The sequence below is a fragment of the Paroedura picta genome, chromosome 4 (genome assembly GCF_049243985.1).
Source record: "Paroedura picta isolate Pp20150507F chromosome 4, Ppicta_v3.0, whole genome shotgun sequence".
Classification (NCBI taxonomy): domain Eukaryota; kingdom Metazoa; phylum Chordata; class Lepidosauria; order Squamata; family Gekkonidae; genus Paroedura; species Paroedura picta.
In genome coordinates this window covers 89,887,968-89,907,587 of record NC_135372.1, presented here as the reverse complement: position 1 = coordinate 89,907,587, position 19,620 = coordinate 89,887,968, and the positions used below count along the sequence as shown (strand labels likewise).

The following is a 19,620-nucleotide window of genomic DNA, read 5'->3' as shown; positions in this document are numbered from 1 at the left end:
AGGAAGTTCAGTATTTTCCTGCCCACCACTGAGTCAGGGCTTGTTGCACATATGCTCCTAGCCAGTTTCCCCCCGAAGCCTCAGTGTTGTCCTTTTGCCATATGGCCTGCTGTGAAGATTTGATCATTGTGCATGAATTTAACCCTACAGGTAGGTATAGATCCCAGACATTTTGGAGGCCCATTAGGTGCAGTGGCTTTGTACAGTCTTGACAAGCAACAGGTGACCTTGGGCTCGTCAAAGCCCTGATAGTACTGTTCTCACAGAGCAGTGCTTTCTCAGCCCCACCTGTCTCATAGGGTGCCTGTTGTGGGGAGAGGAAGAGAAGACCTTTTTGAAACTCCTTCTGGTAAAGAAAAATGAGGTATTAAAACCAACTCTTCTTCCTCTAAAAGTTTCCAACTAAAAGTCCTGGCTATTCAGTGTTTTTCAGCCCATGGGTGTATTGTGCAAATTATGAAAGGTTTGGCAATGAGGTATACATCTGCAATCTAAAAAGACAACTCAACTTTTGGGGGAAAGAGATGGTAAAGAAAATTTATGCTTAAAGAAATGTATACTTTTTATCAATGTTGCTTCCTTAGTGTTTTTCAGAGTACATGTAAGCTATTTTCTAAAATGCAGCAAAGCTTCAATATGGTTAGGCTTTCTAAATCTCTAGTATTTAACTTGCATTGTGCAGGGCTTGGGCTAGATTACACTGGAGTTACCTTCCAATTCTATGATTCTAACCATATGAAATGTACCAGCCTATGTTAGGAATTTGTGAACAGTATTTAGAATCACAAGCTGGTACTTCATTATTGTCCTATATTTTTCAGCAGAATCAACTTTCTTCTGTGAATACACAGGCTCAAATTTGCATACTTTTCAAAATCTGAATTCTGCAATCAGAATTAATCACATGGATTCTGGAAGCATTTATGAATTTGTTCAAATTCGTAAGGTTTTCATACTTTTGTGAATTAGACATTCATCTTCTTTGCTCTGTGCAGTCCTGCAGGCCAGCTGCCAGAAGACTTTTTAGCTACACATTAGCAACAGAACAGGATGAGCACCTCCCAGGTAGAGCCATTTTCCTGCCTAACAGTCATGTGCTCCAAGGAGGGGCTCTGCACTCTCCCTCAGTTCTCTCTTTCCTGTTGCTTAGAGAAGTGCATGTATAGCTGAGTACAATAAACAACTGAATTAAATTCCAGAGATGATATTTCTTTGTTTCTTCTTAGATTTATTTTGATAGAAGATTCCCATCAGTATATTATTCTTATAATCATTTTTCACATTGACAATTCTAAATTGAGGTTACAAGGTTCCGCCACAATTCCGTGTGGCATCTGAATCAGGTTCTCATCAGTGTGCAACTGGCTTCAACCAGAGCCAGGGCCTTTTCAATCCTAGCTTCTGCCTGGTAGAATGAGCTGCCAGCAGAAATCAAAGTTCCAAAGGGCTTGCAAAACAGCACTCTTCTGCCAGGTGAATGGTTAAGGCCAAGATAAGCAACAGTGAAATTGAAATGGGCTTCCCTTCTCTCCTCCACTACTACAGGAAATCTAAAATCAAATAAGCCCTGCCAGGATTATGCTGCCTGGGAATTCTGTAATTTTATTGATTTTTTTCATCAAGGGTTCTACTGTAAACTTCCACAAGTTGGCTTGGTCCAGGAGTGGTGGTGAATCAATCAGTCAATAAACAAACATATCTCCTATATTGTTAATTTTAATTACTGTTTTAATGGTTTTAACTATGTTTTGTACAAGTTTTTATGTTGTTAGATGCCCAAGCCTACTTGCAGGGAGGGGCAGCCTATACATAAATAATAAAATTTGGTCATCCTCGTAAGAATTTGGGAGTGGGATGCTTATGGACCTGTCAGGACATGGGCTAAGAGTAGGGTTGCCAGGTCTGGGTTTGGAAATACCTGGAGATTTTAGGGGGGGTGGAGCTTGGAGAGGATAGGGCTTGGGGAGGGAAGGGGCCTCAGCGAGGTATAATGCCCTGGAGTCTGTTCTCTAAAGCAGATATTTGCCAGGAAACTGATCTTGGTGGTCTGGAGGTCAATTGTAATTGTGGGAGATCTCTAGGCCACACCTGAAGGTGAGAATCTTGGCGCAGGCCATGTGGAGTGAGTGGTGGACCTACATTTGTACTGTGTATATCACACCATGGTACAACAGTGCCACTGTATAGTCATTCTTCCTACCAAAAAAAGACCTTGCTGTAGCTTGATTTTTGCCCAGGGAATAGGAGTAGGAGAAGTCATCTTGAGCTCATTTATTCTGCCTCATAAAACTGTTGAGTGGCTTTTCTGGAGCTCTTAGCTCACACAAATTCTTATAGGCAGAGTGTAGCAGCTTACATGAATGCTTCTTCAGCCATGGAATAATGACCCGGTGAATTCATTACACCCTTGAATGTTACTAAGTAAAGAAGAAAGATGGAAAATCTGGGGCAAGTGTGTGAGTGGAAGAAGTGTGGGAAAGGATGCATTTGTTCCACCTGTGGCAGGGGAAGACTCTCACTCTGGTAAATGAGATACAGAATGCTACATGGGGAATTCCAGCTCAGAAAATTGGCATTGGAGTATAGTGGAAACTAAGTAAATTGAGATCTGCTGTGTTTTTACCCTCTTTTTTCCCAACTATAACTAAACCCAGGTATGGTAATAATTGCCACAGGGTTAAGCTTACATCAGTGGTTTATCACATTCAATAAAAGAATTTGGCTTTCTTTTATGGCACTAAAATTCATTTAAGGGGGCTCCAATTTTTTTCTTCCAAGATTAAATAAAGATTCTTTGGCTTTGTGTATGGCTCTTCATCCCACTTCTGCTTGGGATTCTGCTTTTCTTACTTTAGTAGCTTCCCAGAAGTTGAATTTAACATTCTTAGATTCATCCTGAGTGAGTCACAGGCAGCTGTAAAGAGCACCTGGCAGAGTTTAGATATTGTTGGCAGAGTTTAGATTTGCAAAGAGGGGTGGAGGACTAGACTGCTTAAAAGAATAAATACAAAAGACAAGTTTTGCTGAGGGATTTGAGGACTTATGTACTATGGAAAGTCTTCTCAAAGCTGAACACAATTGTGCAATGGCATTTTGCCTGAGGCCTTCTACCATACTCCTCACCTCATTGTTGTTAGTGACTGTTCAGACTGGCTGGTTTGCTGTTCTCAAATCCATTTCCTCTTTTAAGTAGCTCAGTCATCATGGACTTTCTTATCACTGAATTTGGAACCTCCTCACCTGACCTCATCAACAGAGGTGACTGCTTAATCATTCTTGTGGCAGCAAGTAAGAAGCCCAAAGGAAGATCTGTTTCCCTTCTCTCCTTGGAGACCTGGAGACCTGTCTCTGGCCAGGAGAATGTATAATGTTAGTGAATAGATTTCCCTACACCTACAAGGAACAACAGATCATTTACAGAAAAAGTAAACTTACTGTTTAGTTTTTGCAGCTTCTGTGCAGTGTCACATGGGACTGTGTGTGTGAAACTTTGTCATGGAGAGGAATTCTGTAAAATTCCAGAGGTTTCTAAGCTATCAGAGTGCTTCTCCTCCACAACCAGAGCTGACATTTTCCTCCTAAACTTTCACGTGAGTAGAAAAAAGAGGATTAGTCTTCTCTTTGTAGCTATCAGGAGAGGATCTGTTATCTAGAGTTCTTTATTTTTCATATCTGTGTGAGCTTTTATTTATTTATTTACCACCCTCCCCTGAGGCTCAGGGGTAGGGTTGCATGCTCCAGCGCAGTTCAGCCGCTTCAGCAATCACGGAAGCTGAAGGCACCTTGGTTTCCACTGGGGGGTCTATGAGCCCATCAACCTCCTTGGCCACACCATTTTTAATGGGGTATGCCCTCAAGACTTTTCAGATCTGAAGGGCACCTTTCAACTCCAGTATCATTAGGGGCACAGCACACTTCACCCTCCTCAGAAATGAAGCCTTTATAAAATGGTACTGTGGGCTCCAGCTTTCCAGCCTCACCCACCAAATAACTCCAACTTTTTTAAGAGCAACTCCTGCATATGGCCAATGTTCTAGATCTGTCTTAAATGGATCTGAAACCCATGGATCCAATCCTAAAGCTGCTATATTCAGATAAAATGAGGCATGTGGACCAAGTGCACCAAGGTCTCTTGGACATGACAATTAGATCTGGTCAATACCAGCATCTATCCCTGCATCAGCTAAGTTGTTGGAAAACCTTTACAGGAAGGATGCGAGTTTTTGATGCAACACCCGAGCTAACTCTCTGGTAGCAGAGGCTCAGACCTTTCCTCTTGACAAGGAAGGGCACAAGTTAGACTCCCTGGGAAAGAAGACCTACATCTTTGGTACTAAGAGTCTTCAGGTAGCCAACCTACGTTATGGGGAGGTACCAGATTTTCCTCTAGGAACAGATTGTGCAGTATTTGGACCTCCTCCTCAAAGATAAGAAAACCTTGGCCAAAGTCCTTCATGCTGAGGGACAGAAGCTGGGAAGACAGGAACTGAATACTTTTTGGCACCCCATTGACTGTTGTCATAGAATCATAGAATCATAGAGTTGGAAGGGGCCATACAGGCCATCTAGTCCAACCACCTGCTCAATGCAGGATTAGCCCTAAGCATCCTAAAGCATCCAAGAAAAGTGTGTATCCAACCTTTGCTTGAAGACTGCCAGTGAGGGGGAGCTCACCACCTCCTTAGGCAGGCTATTCCACTGCTGAACTACTCTGACTGTGAAAATTTTTTTCCTGATATCTAGCCTATATCGTTGTACTTGAAGTTTAAACCCATTACTGCGTGTCCTCTCCTCTGCAGCCAACAGAAACAGCATCCTGCCCTCCTCCAAGTGACAACCTTCAAATACTTAAAGAGGGCTATCATGTCCCCTCTCAACCTCCTTTTCTCCAGGCTGAACATTCCCAAGTCCCTCAACCTATCTTCATAGGGCTTGGTCCCTTGGTCCCTTGTCAAAGGCATCCAACATAGTTCTAAGGTAACACTGTCCCTGGCTCTACTTACTGACCCTAGAGCTAGGGATGAGGACATGCCCTTTGAAGGGAAGGAACTGTTTAGCAGCCGAACAGACTCTACCCTGAAATGGATTAATAAGAACAGACTTACCACCAGCTCATTATGGCTTACAGGAGTGCCTTCCTCTTCAGGAAATTGAGATGTTTTCTGACACACTATTTCCAATATTTTAGGCCCTACCATTACTGTCCTGCACAGCAACAACTCCAGTCATTTTGCTTGTCTTACCCTCAGCACCATCACAGCAGGGAGTGACAAGGGAAACAAAGAGGGAAACTTAGCCTAGACCTCCCAGGAAACAATCAAATAGAGGAAAATATTTCCCATGACTTGCTTGTCCCCCAGCATTTGGTAATCACTTGTTTGTTTTCAGTTGGTATTCAGTTAGTAAAGATGTTGGGTTCTATCCATAGTTTATCATGGTTATTATTATTTTTTTAAATTCTTCCCTTCCCTTCAATCTGTCTAACATCTTTCACCCGGACCTTTTTTGAAGTCTGAGTTGGAAACCCTTCTTATTAAATGGGTGATAAGGGAGATTCTATTAACATAATGTACTGGAGATTTTTTCTTTAGATAATTCCTTTTCAAAAAGAAAATAGTCAGGTACATTCCATATTGAAGGTGGCCAAGTTCAGAATGATAAATTCTCCCCCTTTTAGACCCAGGCATATGGTTTGCATCCTTAGCACATAACCATCCATGAAGACTGCTGAAAATTTCTTAGCTTTCAGCATGGAGATTCTTGCTTTGAATATTGTGTTTTGTCCTTTGGTATCACAACAGTACCCAGGGTTTTCACAAATGCATGTCAGTGGTCATCTCCCATTTTCTGTTGAGGGAATTTGAAGTTATCCTTATCTAGATGATTGGCTTCTTGAAGCTTCTTTTGAACAAGAGTTACATTCCTCTGTGGACATGGTCTGACTGGGGCCTTTTAATCTCTCTGACTTGGGCCTTTTAATCATATGTCTCCTTCACAGTGAGTGGACTTAATTGGGACAATGTTAGGACTTGGTTCAAGGAAAGGCTATTCTGCCCGTGGACAGGATTAGGCCTTTCAAGCTGTGGGGTCATTCATTGCACCCAACAGCTTCCAGAGAGCAGTACGCATTCAAAAACTATTGGGCGAGCTGACCTCAACTACTTTCACAGTGCCTTATGCTAGGCTCTGAATGAGGGAACTTCAGAACTGGTTCCTCAGGGTTTTCACACTCAGTGTATATCCACAATCATGCAATTTTTAAATCCCTAGCTGTGTGCTGCAGTCCTTAGACTGGTGGTTGAGGAGAACAATTTATCCAAGGGAATGGAATTTGGGTTCCATGAACATGCCATTCAGGTATTCTCTGCTGCCTCTCTCATGGGTTGTGGAGTCTCACTGTGGGGAATTTCTGGTGAGGGGATTTTGATTAGCAAAGGAATCCTCCCTGTATATCAATCTCTTAAAGATCAGAGCAATTAGATATGCTCTTAAATCTTTTTCAGCTCCCCTATATGAGAGGAAAATCTTCATTTCAACAGACAAGACAAAAGCTAAGTTTTACTTAAGCACGGGAGCATGAAGTCTCCCTTTGTAAGAAGGCTTCCTGCATATGACATGAGGTCATCACATAAGCATCTAACTTCAGGCATCCAAAATGTCACAGCAGAGAACTAGATCCTGACTATGAATCGTCTCTGAACTCATGGTGCTTAGCTCCAATGTTTCCGGAGTGGGGGCACTTGTTAACATTCCCCTGAAATACAAAGTGCCTCAGTTGCTGCTGTGTGTGCTGCTGGTTCCCTTGGTGATGCATTCCAACTCTGATGGCAGTAGGAGTTTTTATATGCCTTCCCACCCCATCCTGCACAGGGTTGGTTTTGAAGATTATGAGATTGCATGGTATTCTGATTGCTCCTCACTGGCCTGGATTTGGTTCCCTGCTCTTTGAGAGCTGTCCCAAGGAAAGTACATCACTTTCCTGCCAGAATTTGATGGGGATTTTGATGGCTAACTTCATGGAGCAACAAATAGGCAGCCAAGCATACAGGTAAAATCAGTATGGAATAAGTGCAGAATCAGCCCTGGACTGAAGGAAGGATCCAAAACCGTAAAACAGAAATGTTTCCATATTGAAGATGTAGTCTAGAGCAGAAAGTAAGGAAAGGAGAATATGTCTTTGCCCCAACTGCACAAATACAAAAAGAGGGCTCTGGTTTAGGTTTCTTTTCCATTTGTTTTGTATACTATCTCCCATGCTCCAAAATGTTTCATTTCAAGGCTGATCTATTTATCTGTTTTACCATTGTAGGCACACTTCTTCCAGTAGTACACAGGGGGCTCTGTCTTATTTATGTTTCTAGGCTTCTTCCTCAAGAAAAGTTTGTTTCAGATGAATGAATCGTAATACCACCAGGAGATGTTCAGCAGTATCAGAACAATCTCACCAGACTTTCATTTTCTGTTAGAATTCTCAAATGTCTCTTTTGAAATGAGTAAGTTTCTGGTCGCAATGGTCTCTCATTTGGTCCAAATTGTAGTGCAGACTATTGAGACTTCTCTCCTAAGGTTTCATCTGCAAAATGATGGTTATGTCTATCCCATTTCCATCCCCAAAGTCCCCTGAATACTAAGGATGTCAGAGAGTGAAGTGTGTATATCACCACTAAGTGGTAGTCCAAGTCACCTGGATTCCAGTGTCCAGGAACATCAGCTTCCTGGAGCTTCAAACCGCTTATATTAGGCTAAGGAGTGGAAACAGAAATCAGTATATATTAATGTGTACAGATACCAGTACTACAGATCTGGATAACTGGGTTCAATTCCCCACTTCTCCAGCTTGACCTTGGACGAGTCTCTCAGCCCCACCTACCTCACAGGGTGTCTGTTGTGTGGAGAGGGAGGGAAAGGTGTTTGTAAGCTGCTTTGGAACTCCACTGGGTAGTGAAAAGTGGGGTACAAAAAGCAGAAGAGGAGGAGTAGGTTCTTATATGCTGCTTTTCTCTACTTGAAGGAGTCTCATAGTGGCTTACAGTCGCCTTCCCTTTCCTCTCCCCACAACAGACACCCTGTGAAGTGGGTGAGGCTGAGAGAGCACTGATATCACTGCTTGGCCAGAACAGCTTTATCAATGCTGTGGTGAGCCCAAGGTCATCCAGATGGTTGCATGTGGGGGGAGCAGGGAATCAAACCCGGCTCACCAGGACCGTTTATGCACTGGGAACTTCACTGTCCCAGCTCCCGTGCAAGGGCACAAATCGGGGGTGGATGAGGCACACCGGGCCAAATGCTTCCCCGTGTGAGTGCTGGAAGAGGTGGGGCAACCTGCCATGACTAAAACTCCAGCCTGCAGCCCGGCATGAAACCTTCAGTGCATAAACAGTCCAGATGAGAAGTCCACACTCCTAACCACCACACTTGCTCCTGTTAACCTTTATCTGTTTCTCTGGGTAGTTAGCACCTAATATAATAGCCATTGTCCAGGGTGTCGCAAATATGAAAGCCTAAATAGAAAAGCCCAATTCAGTCCTAAAAACTGAATTTGACATGTTGAAGATAGAATTGCTGATATTCAATCAGACCTCACTCTCTAAAGCCTCAAAGTTTTTTGTCATTTGGGAAGGGTCAACTGTGCACTCAATTCTAAAGCCAAAAGGGCTTCGGCGTGTTTCCTCCCTCCCCTGTGGGTGTGGTACTGGGAGTCTGTTAGAAGATATGGACGGAGTAGGCAAATGTTATCTAAATAGAACTGGCCCAGCAGACCATAGTTTTTAGAAAGTCAGTGCCTTTTTATCAAGTTCCCAGGAAGTTAGTAGATCTCTTGGACTATCTAACACATGTTTTGGCCTTTTTCTGTGGAATACATAGTTTTGGATCAACAGACAATAAAGGCCCTCTAGGTGGCATTGTTTACCCTAATAATAATTGCTTTTTTGACAAGAAGAATAAAAAAGATCTGATCAGGGTAACTTGATGTTAACTGATGTTTCTCATACTTCCAGCAACTGACTTGCACACAGGTTTTTTTCCCATCACAGTGAAAGAAAGAAAGCTTAGAGGTAGGAAAGACCAATCATTCCCCAAGCCTCATAAATGGAACCAGAAGCTGTGCACACCAGCCAAACGAGCTCTTGGGGAGAGCCAGTTTGGTGTAGTGGTTAGGAGTGCAGACTTCTAATCTGGCATCCCAGGTTCTGTTCTGCACTCCCCCACATGCAGCCAGCTGGGTGACGTTGGGCTCGCCACGGCACTGATAAAACTGTTCTGGCCGAGCAGTGATATCAGGGCTCTCTTAGCCTCACCCACCCCACAGGGTGTCTGTTGTGTGGAGAGGAAAGGGAAGGCGACTGTAAGCCGCTTTGAGCCTCCTCCGGGTAGAGAAAAGTGGCATATAAGAACCAACTCTACTCTCTCCTTCTCAATTAGCATATTTACATGTGTTGGCATAAAATTCACTTCCATAAGTCAATACTTGGCTTGAGTTAATCATCTTTCAGATTCATAGAGGACAAGCTTACCAATAGTTAATAAGCTAAGCGGGACTTCATGTTCAGAGGTAGAAAACATTCTTATTACCAGTTGCTGTAGAACAGAGTGCATGGCTGTTGTCATAATGTCTTGCTTGGCTGACTGTTTTTGTTGTTTAAAAATTGCTGGACTAGATAGACATTGTTCTGATTCAGGAAGGCAATTCATTGCTCTTGGATGTCCTTGAGGGGTGAAAATACTTGTTATAAGACAAGAGTGGCACCCTAACACTGGGCTGGTGCAGATTTTGACAGGGAAGAAATACCCCAAGGTACTGTTTTGCCACACTTTCCTTTCAAGCTCAGCTTGCAAAACTTGAGATTGTTCTTTAGTATCCCACAGAAGATTTAGATTTCCTCATACTAGCCTGTAATTTCTTAAGGTGTGAGATATACTCCTCTCCCAGACACAGTGGCTTAACTATCAAAGAATCATGTTCTTTCCTGTGACACCTGCTTTCTTTATTGTTTTCCCCATTTTTATTCAGAACACAGCAACAGCCTTAAGAGGAGGAGGAGCCTTTCATGGGTAAAAAAGAATGGAAGTAGGTTAGTCTCTTTGTTGAAGAAGCTGGCCCTTCTGCTTCTTGAGTGCTGCTGTGAACATTTTTAATCCTGGGAAAATAAAAGAAAAGTTTCTTGCTGATCTTACTGCCATAGCATTCCACTTTAAATGACTACATGTGTCGAACTTTGATTCAGCTCCTAAATCATCAGGGGCACCTCTCCTGTGAACTGTTGCTTCAAGCAGCTGAAATTGGATGCTTTGCCTGTCAGCGGAAATACAGTCGGTTAATAGGGTTGGATTTATTTGTTTTAATTAAATGACTATTAAATCATGAAAGGGGGATATGTTTGAGGAGAGCTGTTCTGCATTCTACAAACTCACTGCAAACCCCTCTCAGTAGAGGAGGTAGAGAGGTGATATGTTGTATATGTATATAAGCAGGATTGGGTGCTTTCTTTGCCACTGCACTATGCAGTTTGTTTCACAGCATTCTGCACAAAGCCAGTGTCCTGTTCTGATGTATTCTGTTCTGTTTTTTTGTAGCAGCCCAAGTACGTTGGACAGCAACCTTTATATCTTCAATTTTTTTTGACAAAATTAAATTAAATTAAATTAGCCTATTAGATTGGGGTAGTTGGTTGGGCATCGTTTCTGTCAAATATCCTGAATACTGAAAAATGTTATAGCGGTTCTTACTTTGTACTATGAGGAGTGTAATTCTCTGCACCTTATGTTCTCCTCTGTTGCTGTTCCTGATGAGTCCCACCAAAGGATGCTTTCTATTGTTCCTCTAGACAATTTTTAAAACTATTCTTCATTGAAGTGAGTTGTTTCTTGGCAAACTGGCACCACCGCTAATCAGATTCCAGGATCTGTGTTTTGTTTTGCTTTGCATTTGTATTTAGCTATGCAAAGGATGCAGAGTATTGGGCTTTTAACTTTCCTTTAAAAATACACCCAAGAACTGATAAACTTTATTGTAATAATCAGGGGAGTAATTCCTGGGAAAGTTACCATTTCTGAGGTATGGCCTTCAACCTTGTTTGTAGAATTTTTTTATTAGCCTCTGTTTGGAAAAAGTCTCTATCTTGGTGTAGTGGTTAATAATGATGGCTTCTAATCTGGAGAGCCAAGTTTGATACTCCATTCCTCCTCATGCAGCCAGCTGAGTGACCTTGGGCTTTTCACAGTCCCAGTAGAGCTGTTCTCACAGAGCAGTTCTGCCAGAGTTTTCCCAGCCCCATCTACTTCATAGAGTGTCTGTTGAGGGGAGAGGAAGGGAAGATGATTGTAAGCCACTTTGAGACTCATTTTCGTCTTCCAGGGCAAAAGATTAATGCTGCTGTGTAATCAGTTTCTGGATGCTTTCTCATTCATATTTGTGAAATTAACCTCTTTCTTTTTTTAACTAGCCTTGCTCTGTGGAAAAGCTGTAACTGCGGATGGTATTATGGATTACAAGATTAGTAATAAAGAGTAATAGGCATTTCCTCACATTTTCTGGAAAAGTGTAGTTTATGTAAATGCAAGATTTAACAGGGATCCAGTCTACAATGGTATGAATGAACAACCCAGTTCTGTTGAGTTTCCTATGTAGTCTGTAGTTCTGCAAACTGCTATAAGTGAGAGCCACTGTATTGTAATGTTTAGAATGAAGAATTAGGATTGTGGAAGGTGGTGGGGGAGAACATTCAAATTCCTGTTCTGCCATGGAAGCTTGATGGATGCTGTTGGGCCAGTCAAATGCTTTAGCATAACTTATTTCACAAGGGTTAAGGGTTTTGTGAGGATAAAATGGAGGTGGGAGAAATGTTGTAAGCCACTTTGGATCTCCATTGAGGAGAAAATCAAGTAAAAATGGAGGAAGTAAATAAATAAATAATGCAGCAGGTTTCATTTCCAAGTAAGAGATAATGCGGCAGTAAGATCATTGCAATTATAAAGGCCTTTTCCGTATGTTCAACTTACTCCTAATTTTCTTGGCAGCTGACTTACAAACGCTGGCATCAATATGGGCATTATTCTTCTGCATGTTTGTCTTCCCTCTGCATTTTCACAGTAGTTTATTTTCTTTTGCATTTGCTTTCAATAAAGAGGATTTTCAAGGGAGAGTGCTGTTGTCATTTGTGCTGCTATTGGTAGCATCGCAGCACTCCGTTTTTAAACACAGCACTAAAATATCAATATATTGCTGGTGTGGTAACAATAGGCACAGCAATTACCAGGTTTCAGTAAAAATAAAGTCAGTCTCTACCTCCTCCTCTCATGGGAAACATGCCTTCGCAAGGGAATGGGCAAAATATAAGAAAGAAAGAAAGAAAGAAAGAGTTGGCCATTCAGAGAACCTGCTAAGCCTATTGTTACAGTACTTCAGTGATATATTGATATTTTAGTGTATTTTTTTCAAAAGGGTGGGGGAGAGGAAAGGGAGCTATTTGACCACAACAATTCAGTTACTGAATAGTGGGCCGGCGTGGGTGGGAATGGGTTGAATGGAGAAAACAGAATTACGCGCAAAGAAAAAAATTGATTCAGAGTCGGCTTCTAGAAAAACATTGAGATAAAAGTGTGTGTGGGGGGGAGAGCTGGGGGAGGGGAACCAAGAATACCTGAAGTGAAAACTTAAAAGTCACAAAAGTGTGTGCAGAAATCAGGGAATAAACTGAAACAGTATGGAGCTAAAACCAATGAAAACCCCTTGCGGAAAAGCCTGAAGTCAAAGTAATTCCTTACATTAACCATTTGCCCTATTGAATTGAATTATCTAGTTTTTCCCAGCAAAAATTAATTGCTCTTGGTTTATTATAGAGATTGTTTGCCCTCTTCCAAGAACTGTTTGTTCCCAACAGTGTTTTTGGATATGTTTGCATGTGCTGGCGATTTTTTCAGCTTATTTTTTAAAGGTCATCTTGGGTTCAGAAAAGTTTAGAGAGCAGCAGCACCAAAAATAGACCCAAATAATTCAAACTGATTCAGAAGTTGATTGAGCTTTAGAGTTTTTTCCCCCTTTTAGAGTTTTACCGGAACTGCATTAAGATGTTACAGTAAACAAGGATTTATCCAGGAAGATCACAGACACCTCTTGTTTATGTCTGTGGGAATGATCGCCCTGTTCCTACCCTCATGTCACTAGAGCTTTAAGGCACCACCCAGTTGAGAGCACCCAATTCTTCTCCTTCTCACTGACTCTCCTCCTTGCACAGTCTGGAGTGGATAACTAGGAATCTCTTCAACATTCTCCTTCTCAGCCCTTTAAAAGGCAGTGCTTCAACTTGTATTTGCTTATTGGCTTCTCACAAGGAGATCAGCCCCTACAAGAAACCAGGAGCCAATTTTCTTTTCTTTTTTATATATAATTTTATTATTTATTATTATATAAAGCATTTACAGAAAAGTAAAAGAGAAAAAGCGACCAGCTGATATGGTTTGCCATCCTCTTTTAACATACATATTCAGTTCCCATCACATATTAATCCTAATCTAGAAGTTTTTAACATCTTTCTTAACGAAATAATTGTTAATACATATGAGAGTATAATCTGTTATAAGAATATATTCTATAATTATCTTAGATGATATAAAGTCAGTCCCCTTCATATATTGGCCCTGACCTAAGAGTTACTGCTGCTGTCTTGTTAATACATATGAAGTATAGTTTGCCATCCTCTTTTAGCATACATAAAGGTAAAGTAAAGGTATCCCCTGTGCAAGCACCGAGTCATGTCTGACCCTTGGGGTGACGCCCTCTAGCGTTTTCATGGCAGACTCAATACCAGGTTTGCCAGTGCCTTCCCCAGTCATTACCGTTTACCCCCCAGCAAGCTGGGTACTCATTTTACCGACCTCGGAAGGATGGAAGGCTGAGTCAACCTTGAGCCGGCTGCTGGGATTGAACTCCCAACCTCATGGGCAAAGCTTTCAGGCGGCTGCCTTACCACTCTGCGCCACAAGAGGCTCTCTTTAGCATACATATTAGCATACATATTCAGTTCCCATCACGTATTGATCCTGATCTAGAAGTTATTACCATCTTTCTTAGCAGAGTAATTGTTAATACATATGAGAGTATAAACTATTATAAGAATATATTCTATTATTGTCTTAGGTAATATAAAGTCAGTTCCCTTCATATATTGGCCCTGACCTAAGAGTTACTGCTGCTGTCTTCCCCACAGGAAACCAAGAGAGTGCTCCACTGTTCATCACATTCTTCAGGTGGTCGCAGAAAATGAAATTGTGTTCTTTTCCATAATGTCGCCTGATGGTTCCTGCATAGAGTATTTCTGGTTGCCTTTCTGTCAGGGCCAAAGAAGTCTCTTGCTTGATTCTTGCTTGCAGTCGTCTTTAAGTAGACTCTGTATACTTTGTCAATCCGGATCTCTTCCTCTAGTCGCACAGAGATATCTCCTGATAGCTTCCTGCGTGCTGTCGCCTTTGAATAGACTCTATTTATTTTGTTGATCCAAATCACTTCCTGCTTTAAATAGACTTCCAGGTTTTTGGTGCTTTCCTTCCTTAAATCTGTTTTCCCAAGTTCTTCCAAGGTGCTTTTGATTTTAACGTCCCTAGCTCTCTCCCCCTCCTGTTTATTAACTTCCTGACATTGAATTCTCGTTTGATGTATTGTTGGCTGAGTTGTGTTTTCATCAGCTGTTTTTTTTCAAACCCTCGGTTCTGTCTAAAAGCTCTTTCTTAGTCTTTTGGATTTCCTCTTCCAGCTTGTTGACTGCTTTCAGTATCTTTGAGTTCCCTTCACATAACAAATGGAAAAGCTGTGCCTTAGTTAATTTTTCCATAGTTCTAGACAGTCACAGATTATAAACAGAAAGTCTCGTGAGGTCTTGCGGGAGCTCGAGCGATCCAAAATTATCAGTTTGTCAATCTCCGTATCAAGTCAGCGTCCCCCACTGAACTCTCTCCAACAAATCTTTAAAGACTCTCTTTTCTTTAAGCTCTCTCTTTGTTTGATTAATGAGAGTATTTAGCTGGGTGCCTCCCACTCAACGAAAGGATTCACTTGTAGATTGGTTGAGGAGGGGGGAAGAGCTTGTGGGGGGGGGGGAAAGGAAAAACCAGAAAACTCACAGTCTTTACTGTTGCAGACTCCGGCTCCTGTCAGTCTGGTAAAAGATGATCTGGGAAGAATGTAGGGTCAGCTGGTCGTTTCAGGCTTAGAAAGTTATTTACGACAAGGGCGCCATCATGACCTTGAGCACATGCCACGGCGATCCGGAGAACTCAGTCTCCATGGATCTGTAGGACCCTCAGGATGCCGTTCCCGGTTCCTGGGGCGGCCGGCGAGCAAGATTTGCGTATCTGCTCAGGTCTGCCAGGTGCATTTGCTCCTGACCCTCAGCATGGCTTAAGAGCCCGGCAGAAGCCCGACTAGTACGGCGCCATCTTCAGTCGTCTCCCCAGGAGCCAATTTTCTTGTTGTTTGTTTTGGACCCCGTCCCCATACATTCCGTGGAAATGCCACCAATCAACTATGATGTGTTACCACATGCATTCCCGTTCATGTGTATCCTTGGTCTCTAACTTGGGTTTGGATCACTTGTCCAGAACCATGATCAGTGGGGAGAAACTAAGCTCAGTTTCAGGAAAAGCAATTTCTATAACCTGGCAAGCTTAGAAAATCTTCTCTGTTGTGTCCAGTAGTTGAAATCGATTTTTCACCTCCACTACATATGTGAACGGAATATTATTTACATCGAACTTCCTTAAACCCTGATGTTCTCTTCATGTTGTGAAGTTTTGTTTTGATTTTAGCCAGTAACAGTTCATCATCTGAACCACAGTCAGCACCTGGATATGTTTTGACAGCAAGGATTGGACCATTGTCGGCTGTGTAGCATATATTCAGTTTGATTCCTGTGTAGTCCATTTGGTGATGTCCAAGTGTATAGGTGACATTTATGCTGCTTGAACCAAGTGTTCATGATGCAAAACCAATTTTCATGCCAGAATGGTGCCAGATGATCACCTGCATCATTTCTTTCTCCAAGTCCAAAGTTGCCAGTAATGTCTCTCTTTGTTTGTGGGCCATCTTTTGCATTAACGTCACCCATTATACAAATGAAATCCTTCTTGGGTACCTGATTTAAAGAGTCTTGAATGATGGTATCGAAGTCTTCAATTTCTGCCTCTGTTACATCAGTTGTCGGAGCATATAATTGGACGGCTGTGATATTTATTGGCTTGGCACAAATTCGAATTATTATGATTCAATCATTGATCGTCAAAAAACTTTCCACTGCTTGAAAAAATATTTTGCTTGCAATGAAATCCACACCGTTCCTTCTTATGGAGTTTGAAAGAAACTATCATATCCAATGTAATTCACTGATGCCAAGGAGGTCAATGTTCAACATGACCATTTCTCTTTGACAATTTCCAATTTTTCTTGAATCAGTCCTCTACATTCCAAGTTGCTATTTGGTGCTGTAAAGCACAGACCCTTGCTTTCACCATTGGAAGCATCAGCACCTGGGATTCCTGCTGGATTTGCCTCAGGCACATCATAAAACCCAGGGATGCTTTCTGTAGGTCCTTGCTCATCCCCAGTCATTTGTTAGGTACCTTCTGGTCTGAGGGGCTCACCATTGGTCACCATATCAAAATCGTTTGAGTGCTGTACCATTGGATTTTCTTGGAAAAATATTTTACAATTTAGGTTGCCAGGTCTTTCCTTAACCCTCCCCATTTACCCAGGCTTGCGACCGGCATGCTGAGGTGTGCATGGCTGGGTTGCAGGATCAAATTAGAGAATCACAAAGAGAAAACTATATAAATTTGCAGGGAACGGCAGGAAATTAGTATTACTATGCAGCAGCACCAGGACATTGGCAGAAATAACCCCAATTTTTTTCATTTATTAATGGCACAAGGCTATAAAAGCTAGAGTATGGTGGAGTTGAAACCAATTTTGCACAGGCACATACATGCACAAACGTAAACATGTTACCTACCTGCGGGACTGCTATGCCCTCCGCCAGGCACTTCACTCGGCAGGTATGAATCCGCTGACAGTCCTGGAACCCTGGGAATTACGCCTGGCTTTGACCAGGGCCAGACCCTTTTTGGTCCTGGCCTCTAGCTGGTGGAATGAGCTCCAGGATGAGCTGCGGGCCCTGTCAGAGCTTGCTGGGTTCTGCAGAGACTGCAAAATGTAGCTGTTCTATCAGGCATTTGGTTGAGGCTGAATGGAAGGACTGGCGTGATAAGATCGGTCTACTCCCCTCTCTCTGCAGAACTATGTATTAGTCTAAGTCTGCCCTTTTAATATTTAATATTCTGTCCCGTCCTCACCCTGTTTCTGGCATCCTTCTGACATCTTATTTAACATCCTTTTATACCGGCAGCATTGGTAGGTTGTGCTTTACGGCAGTGGTCCGCAACCTTTTCCAGGCTGCGGACCGGCGGCTGCAGGGAGGGCGATCGCCCAGCCGCGCATGTCACGCGTGCATGGCCGGGTCACGTATGCGTGTTTGCGGCCATGCATGGTGCGAACGTGCCTGCGTGGCCTGGCGCAGGCAGGGAGCCGCGGCCTGGCACCGGGCCGCAGCCCGGTGGTTGGGGACCACCACTTTACGGAACCAGGCTCAGTGAAGCATTGTGGGGTAGTGTTACTATACCTCTATTGTTGGAAATTGGAATTATATTATTGATTAACTGGGATTAGGGTTTTGTAGGTTAGAATGTTTTGTATTCTTTTATAATGTATGGGGATTTATCTTTATATATAAACAACCACGAACCAGCATCCCTAGGTGTGGCGGTATATAAATACAATAAATAAATAAAAATAAATGATCACAGCTTGTAATGCCAGTTTCACTGAGTTCTACCTAAAATATCAAAAGGTGAAAAGTACCAGAAACAACAATTAAAATAAATGATTATAATGCAGAATTGGAAAAGTCAGTTGTTTTATGCCAGCTACTAGTTCTTTGAGTGGAGGTTGGGGAATGGGGAGTTCTGTAGCTCAGATTACAGTCTGAGTTGGTGAACAGTTGCCCCAGGGGAAAGAAGAGTGGAGAATGATCTAGTTTGGAACACATGCAGACTTTGCAAGCATGCCAAATTCATCATTCAAACCAGGTAATTAATTTTTTGTAACATTGCTGTTCCAGACCTGATATTTGCTTCAGTGTTGTGCTCTGAATTACCCTTATTATTTTGCCTCACCCAACCCTACAAGTTTGTACAATCAAAGAGAAAAAAAAGGTTTAGGCATACTGCAAAACAATTGTTTCTTCATACAATGATTACCCAAGGAGTTAATAGCTGGGAGATGTATTACCCATGATAGCTAAGTGGAGCCTCTATGTTCAAAGGCAGTATACCTCTAAATATGCTATACACAAACATAGGAAGGCCATGGCTTGGCTAGATTCTCCCCTTAATCTGCCTCCTAATTATTCCATCTAATTAATTTCTACTTCTGTTTTTCTTATTGCAAAAGAAAAATCCTCAGTATCTCTAGTTAAAAGGATTCAGTAGTAGGTAATATGGAAAGTCAATGTTAACCTTGATAAACCAGTGGTCTCATTCTGTATAAGGTAGCTTCATGTATCCACCCATCCACCAGTGCCTTCTTTACCACACTGTAAGCAGTATGATCACAAGTTCATATCTACTGATCTTCAGTAGCCTAGGAATCTTATGTATTTTAATTAAAACAGACCTTTATGAAAAGTATATATTATTCTGAAACAGCTGACATAATCAGAATAACAGATCAGAATTCAATATATTGGTGGCTCTAATATTCTGGAAATGCCACTCTGGGCAGAGTGCTGCCCAGGACACCTCTGGGTGTCAGGCCTGCGCTTCCACCAGCACGGTCCAATCCCGATTGGGCCGTCCCCTGGATTGCCCGCCCACAAAAGCCGGCCGCGAGGCGCTCAGCCAGCCTCGCGTCCAGACGCTGCCTGCCCAACGAGGACGGCGCTCCAGCGGCCCCGGCCCTTCGCTGGAGATCCACCCGCTCGCCAGAAGCCATCCTGAGTCAAAACGCAGTGCTGCCGTAGCCCCACCCACTGGCGGGGCTCATGTCTCGGACGATGTGGGGACGTTCCCCGCCCACAACCCACCACTCAAGCGCCATGCACCCTCCACCCGCTCACATCATGCCAAGCTGCTCAGGTATGTCGGCCGCCTGCCCCTCTGGGGCGACCCACCGCTAGCGCTCGTTGCATTCCTGGATGCAATGGGCTTGAAAGCTAGTTCTATATATAATCTGTTTATGATCTTCAGTAGAATACCTGGATTCATGTACAGTAGCATCTCCGAGACCAACAAGAGTTTCAGAGTATAAGCTTTTGAAACTCAATGCTCCCTTCATCAGATATGGATGAAGAAACTGTGACTAATGACAGTTTATTCCCACGAAATCTTATTAGTTGACAAGGTACTTCTGGACACAATTCCAGCTATTGCCTATCTTGGCCTCCCTTCTGTTAAGTGGAGAAAAGTCACTCCCCTGTCATGCTCAATCCCTACAGTTCATAGGACATGAGGATAGAATCATAGAATTATAGAATCATAGAGTTGGAAGGGGCCACACAGGCCATCTAGTCCAACCCC

General features: G+C 42.6%; 1 protein-coding gene across 13 annotated transcripts in view; it reads left to right on the top strand.

The window, feature by feature from the left end:
- The window catches only part of ST3GAL3 (ST3 beta-galactoside alpha-2,3-sialyltransferase 3), a 256,620-nt gene that overhangs the window by 99,412 nt on the left and 137,588 nt on the right, over positions 1-19,620 (top strand). The gene's annotated exons all lie outside the window — the stretch shown is intronic.